Source organism: Pinus tabuliformis, chromosome 8 (assembly GCF_031772625.1).
Source record: "Pinus tabuliformis cultivar Carrire ecotype Pingquan chromosome 8, CPIR1, whole genome shotgun sequence".
NCBI classification, from domain to species: Eukaryota; Viridiplantae; Streptophyta; class Pinopsida; order Pinales; family Pinaceae; genus Pinus; species Pinus tabuliformis.
In genome coordinates, this window is record NC_142294.1 from 2,061,171,669 (window position 1) to 2,061,178,950 (window position 7,282).

The following is a 7,282-nucleotide window of genomic DNA, read 5'->3' on the forward strand; positions in this document are numbered from 1 at the left end:
CACATACATGATATTGTAATTTCCATGGTTACTTGGTATACATCTCCTTAAAGTTATATCACTTTGTTTTAGAATTATTCTAGAGATATAATGTTGTTATTTATATGACTTGGATTTGTTAATAAACAATGATGTTGCACTTTTCCCGTTATTGTATTAGTTATTTATATGTGCATTCTATCATATTTATCCTTCAATGACGTGTGCATTAAAGATAATTAAGATTTTAACATTTCTTGAGTCTCAATTTGAGAATGACCTGTGCCTTATAGATAGTTAAGATTCTAACATTTTTTGAGTCTCAATTTGAGACTCTGCCACTGGGCCTTGATCCTAATGGACATGAGAATTGAACAACCTTAATGTTTTTATCTTTTCTTCCTTTTACCCATATATGCATGTTCAAATTTAAAAAAATAAAGTTTATACAATTATAAATTAACAAGTAAAAGATTATTCTTATGATTATTATATCTTAAACAATTATAAAACATATATAATAACTTTTTAATTAAGCTTTAGAATGCAATCACATAGTGAAAGCTTTCTCTATCTTTCATTGTGTTAGCTTTACTCTTATTCTCTATTTTACTGAGAGGACAGTCTCTGAATAAGTGCCCATGCTCATGGCATTTGCGACATCTGAATGGAATATGTCCATAATCTACTGTTTGCTCGGTAGAGCTCCAGAAAGATCCATCTCCACACATATTCTAGTAAAGGAAGTATACTTTCCCCTTCTAGTGGCCTCAGAATCTTTGACAAAACATCCTAACTTATTTCCTATGGAGGATAAGGATTCCATTTGTGAGTAGTCAAGAGGTAGAGAGTAGAGTCTTACCCAAACTTGGAACAAAGTAAAAGTCTCATGCTCCGGAACAAAATTCATAATCCATGGTCACATATAGAGCCCTGCTGCAGCATAAAAGTAGGGCCCTCCTTCAAACACTCTCTCCTTATCTTCAATATTTGCAAATACCACATTGAAGAAACCCTTAGACCCAGGATATAGGTCAATGCTTCCTTTTGGTTTCTAGTGGTATTTAATTTGCGTTTGTGAAGCTTTTTCAATGGGCCATTAACCCATGAATTTACAAATGACTGCATATGTCTCGATGTGGTCTCTATGTGCCTACAGAGTAGCATCATTTAAAACGACTCTGGGTGTAACCGCAGCTTTGGGTTTACATGGTCAAATTTGTGCTTTGTCTTTTGTTCCCTGTTCCTTGTCTTCTTCCTCATTCTCCTTAGTGATATTATTATCCCTTGATTTAGTACCATCTTTTTCCTTTTCACTATTTTTTTCCTTCCTTATGAAGGGCCTCTATCATTTTCCATTGGTTTTTTACCCCTGGAGGCCACATCCTACTTGTAGGAGGGAGTGGAGCTCCCTCCTTTGCGACCTTCCATGGAGAATAGCCTCTACAAAAGCCTGTAACCCTAGTTATTCACCCTGCGCTTCCTCCAATCCCTCGTCCTTATAACGATTTCTTCTTCTGACAATATATAGAGTTTGTAGGTTCCCTAGCCCTTGGGAAGTTGTCTAACCTCTCAAGGCCACGGATTGCCCTCATCCCCCTTGTTGTGGTCATTTGAGGAATTTTCAGGTTTATTCGTAAGGCCTAAAGGCCTCAACCTCCTTTGAAACCATCTTGGCCTCCCTTCTTAGCCTAGCGAAAAACTTCCTAGGCTTGTCGTGAGGCATTTGTGGCCTCAAGACCCTAGCCACAAGCCTAACTAGACCTTGCAACCTTCCTTCTCTTCAACAATAGACCTCTACGGCCTAACGTTTCCCTTCTTTGACCCTCATTTCTCCTTTGTCCATCTTTGGTTGAGTATTTGAGTAATTCGTTGTTGTAGAGGATGGAACAGTTTCAGAATGAACATGGGGTTCTTTTCCTTTTTCTGAACTCATTTCAGAATGTAAATAGGTGGCAAGGAACCAAGTTATGTGTAAAATTGGTTTTTGAAATTATGGATTATTGCCGAAAGTTGCTTGAAATTGTGCGTGTCAATTCTTGGTGACCGACAAATGAGGAAAAGATCAAATCATAAGGGACAGTGGTGGGAGCGAGTATATATGAATGGGAGTGAGTTTTATGATCCAAGAATTGTTCATTTTTGTAATGTAAAGGAGGTTGCCCCCTCGAAGAGGCTGAATTTTAAGGCGTTTATCTCTCTTTTCTATCTTATTATGAGTTGGTTTCATAATATTTGGTGCCATAGGTGAGGAGAGACAGTTGGGAAACTACTGTGAAGTAGCATACTTGTCTGCCAGAACATTGTATGTTACCACTGTGAATGATGGACCCACTATCAAACTTCCATCATCCATGTTGTTGTTAACCTTAATCATTTTCTAAGGACTCCGACGAATAACAGGCTTAGTAACAAAAAATCCCTTTCCATCAATGTGGAGAAGTAATTCGGTATTTAAAAATCTGAGGTAGACTAACTGTAATCTCTCTTATTAAGTTAGCTCTCCTATTTTCTTAATATTCAAATGAAAAAAAAAAAACAAAACAAAACAAAAAAACAAAAAAATTGTTGAAATTCTACCACGCTATGTTCTTGGCCTTAGCTTTCTTTTTTCTCTGAGTTTTTCTATAAGACTTACTAACGAGATTTCTTTGTTAAGAACGCATGCTACTTTTTACCTATAAACATAAATAAAGCTCCACGCTCTATACACAGAATCTATAAACAGAAATAAATAAAACTCCACGCTCTATAGACAAAAAAGTTGGATTCATGGTTTTATTCGCTTATTTATTCATGAAAAACCCTAACTTCCTCAAATCAAATCGCCGCAAATATATCGAGGCAATATCTGAAATATGGACCCGAGGTTCAGAACAACTTCATATCAAATAGATTTTTTGTTTATCTTCTGAAACATCGCAGAACAAAAGTTATAGCGAAAATTCAACAGACTTGTTGGAATAGCAAAACCCTAGAATCCAAAGCTCTAACACCAAATGTTATGATCCAAGAATTGTTTACTTGTGTAATGTAAAGGAGGTTTCCCCCTCGAAGAGGCTGAATTCTAAGGTGTAACTTTCTACAACTAGTTTCACTTTTCACTGTTGGAATGTCTCTATTTTTGTGGTAACATTATTGCTCTCACTGCTACTAATAGTATTTAGTACATCTAGTACTCCAAGCCACTGGCTCAATTTCTAGCTTAGGATTTTCAGTTATGCATTCTATGCATCCCAATTTCCTATAATAATTAGCTTTTGAAACCTCTAACTCCCGTTTTACCTCCTTTACAAACGGAATCATTGCCAAAGTTTTGATAAATATTTAGTCATGCATCCTATGATTCAAAGAGTTGATTGGGGTGAAATTATTGAATTGTATGAAGAGTATGTGACTTTGTTTTAGGAGGTCTACTAGTGGGACTTTTTCAGTGTTTTGAGGGTTTTATCAAACAGGTGGTAAAGGCTTTCACCTTCATTGCACAAGAAACTCCTCTCTCCAAAGAAGGAAAAAATTGATCAAAATATTGTGGTGTGTACAATGTTCCATGTTGAAACTTTTTGGCTTACAAAAATTGTGCATATAATGTTATGCTAGTTAGCTTTCTTAAAACCAAGTGGAAATATTTATTATATTTTGTTCAACATTTTATAACTTGTGAAGGTAGATAAGGGTTTTACTTCATCTATCATATACATTTTCTAATGGTATTCTTGGGTTATAAGCTTAATCTCTCATTCTACTTATATAAAAGGCTCTCCAATATGGCTAAGGCATAACTAAATGAACACAAAAATACTAACAAATATCTTTTTCACCATGGTTTGGTCTACATTCTAGTGAGACATTATTTGTCCAAGATTGGTGATAATTGGGATGCGTTTTGTCTTCTCAATGGCTTTAGTAAACCCCATGTTGTCTAGCAACTAGATGTTACCCCTAAGGTTTAGTCTAATCTCCAAATAACTAATCTAGCTCCATATGATTCCCACACTATTAATGATTTTGAGGTTGAAGAGCTATGTCATTTTGATGGATGAGAGTTATCTTATGGTAGAAGTGTATATTGATATTGAATCTCGTGTCAAGCCTTTTCCAAAGAAGAATAAATCTCGTGTAAGTGACAATTTCTTGATTTTGTGAAAATGGTAATTACACTCATGATGGTAACAATAACTCAGATAAATGTCCTTAGTGCAACAATGATTCTAATAAATATATACATGACATGTATTGGCATCAACAATATCTGATTATGGTATCTCATCTTGAGCACCAAATCAACCAATCTATAGAGGAGAAAAACCAACTCAAAACACTTAATAAACTTAGGAATAATCGAAATGATCAGAAGTATATAGGGTTCTAGAAGAAAACACATGATTCAAACTCTACTAAAAAAATGTTCTGCTAGTTGTCTATTTTTCAGGATCAAATATTTTGAAGGTACGTTTTATATTTGATCTTGTTTATTAATTACAAAAGGTAGCTGCATAATAAGAGATGTTGTAGCAGCTTTATTTAGATCTAAAATGTCAATTATTAGTATTGTTTTCTCAATTTGTAAACAAGTTTTCCTCACTCATCAAATGTTGGTCTCAGTTGTGGATATGATATAGTTGTTCTAAATCTTGCAAAAAGACACTTTTAGTTAATCATGTTATTTTATTTTAAATAGTTTAAAGAGGTAGGTCAAGACAATGAATTATATTTTTGAAAAGTCTATTTTTTTTTATTTTGCAAGATTTCATTTAGGAAATTTTTGGGCTTATCATTATGTATATAAACCCTCAATTTTGAGATTAAAAGGGGCCCACAAGGGCAAATACTTAAAAACTTTGTAATGACTTGTGGAAATTATTTGACTCTCATATTTGTAAGTTTTTCAATTTGAACTATTTCAAGTAGCTAGTGCAAGCAAACACACACATTCATGATATTTTAATTTCCATGGTTACTTGGTATACATCTTCTTAAAGTTATATCACTTTGTTTTAGAATTATTCTAGAGATATAATGTTGTTATTTATATAAATTTAAATTGAATGGCTGACAAAAAAAAGATCCATGATAAACATTTCATTATATATATATATATATATATTCTCCGAGAGTGTGTAGCAAGATTTCTAACCGTTAAAATTTACCACAATCTTACCATAAAGACTTGCAATTTATAAATATGCTTTGTTACAATATTTTCTGAAAACATGTTTTCTAATTTTTGGACTTTTTGGCCTAGAATTTGCTTTGCCCAAATCTTCTTTTACCTTGTTTAGAAAAAGATTTTGAATAAATATATAGAGAGAGATTAAAAACCTTGAAAATTTTGGGGCACTATAATTATGAAAAGTTTACATCTCAAACTTTTTATTGGAAGGAATATCTATCAAATTTTGGACAAATTAGACTAGAAAATAAGCTAAAAAAGTTTCCAAAACATAGAATAGATAGAAGAGAAAGTAGTGCCTAAATATACCAGGGTTTGGAGTTTTTGGCATTTATCTCTCATTTCTATTTTATTGTGAGGTGGTTTCATAACATGTGGTACCAGAGCTAAGGACAAACAGTTGAGAAACTACTGTAAAGTAGCATACTTGTCTACTAAAACATTGTATGTTACCACAGTGAATGATGGACCCATTCTCAAACTTCCATCATTCATGTTGTTGTTAACCTTAATCATTTTATGAGGACTCCGACGAATAACAGGCTTAGTAACAAAAAAATCCCTTTCCTTCAATGTGGAGAAGTAATTCAATCTATAAAAATCTGAGGTAGACTAACTGTAATTTCTCTTATTAAATATGAACTGTAACATCAGCTACGTAAGAGCTTCTCCAGTGCCCAGTTTTCATCGCCACCACATCTTTGTAAAATACTTCTCACTGTATCTACAGGAAATCCCATATCTACCAACCTTTGTATCTTGTCTTCGTTATCAACTTCTACTACATTTGCAAAAGCACTGGTCCAATTACGCGCAATGTTTAGAAATGCTTCATAGTCTGTAAGGTATTGCCGTGCTACAACCGCATCCTAAGGATCGTTGGGTTCTGGTGCTGAAAGCAAGGCTTGCAAAGAAAGTAAGGTTGTATTCAATGTTAGTGCGGGTGACCACTTATCTTTGAGAATATCCAAGCATATTGCTCCGCTTTCACTGCTGATATTAGGGTGCCACACTTGTGTGATAAACTGCATTTCTGGGGGCACAAATGGGTACTGCTGAGGCACGCGAATGTCAACTTCAAAGACGCCATCTTCATAAGGAGTACCCACAGGGCCTCTAATGCTCCCGCACAGGTGTGACACGTCATTATCGCCACATACCTTAATGCTGATACCCGTTAACCCCGTATTTCTTTCTATCTCTTTTATCTCCTTTTGCATCCGTCGAACGCCAAGCTCCATTGTTGCCGCTAAAACCCCAACCTCTAAATCTCAAATAAGCAGCGGTTGCTCTGTGTAGTGTAGTGAAAATATACTAGTGCACCTCCACTTTCTTCAAACAACCCAAATTCTTTGTTAGCTGTTGGATCAGGTGCACAGCAAAATTAATTAAACACACAGCAGAATTAACACAGCACATATGACACAGTATTTAACGTGGTTCACCCAACCAATCTGGGCTACGTCCACCAAACATAGGCATCAGGAATTTATTAATCAAATTAGGAGATTACATCAAGAAATCCTCACATTCACATAACAAATCATCCGAATGACTGCCTGTTATATAGCATAGAGAATCTAACAGCCTCATAACTCCCTCACATCAAATATAGGAGGCATTAACTCCCTCCCAAAAACCTGGAGCTAATCTAGGAACTGAATCCCTATTGTTGTCATCCTTCAGAGATTTTTGCCTATTTGACTAAAACAGAAAATCTCAACAATCTCCACCTTGACAACAATTCGCCTGATGCCCTGTTATTATTATTTTATCTTTTCTGCAAGCCAAGAGAAGCCAAACACCATCGTAGCTTCTCCAACAAATCTGGTTTCGTGAACATGTCTGCACAGTTCTCCTTTGTATGCACCTTTTCAAGAGAAACTCCCCTTTCAGTGATAACCTGTCTTACAAAATGATATTTGATTGGAATATGCTTTGACTTACTATGATAGGCCGGATTCTTAGCCAAATGTATTGCACTTTGACTGTCACAAAGTAACCTGATGTTATCCTGTAACCTACCAAATTCACCAAGCAAACCTTTCAACCAAACCGCCTCTTTGCAAGCATGAGAAGCAGCAATGTATTCTGCTTCAGTAGTGGACAAAGCAACAATGTTCTGTAGCT

General features: G+C 35.2%; 1 pseudogene; it reads right to left on the bottom strand.

Moving 5' to 3' along the window:
* Window positions 1-5,802: 5,802 nt before the first annotated feature.
* Window positions 5,803-6,375, bottom strand: LOC149244740 (ubiquitin-conjugating enzyme E2 27 pseudogene; annotated as a pseudogene).
* Window positions 6,376-7,282: the final 907 nt, after the last annotated feature.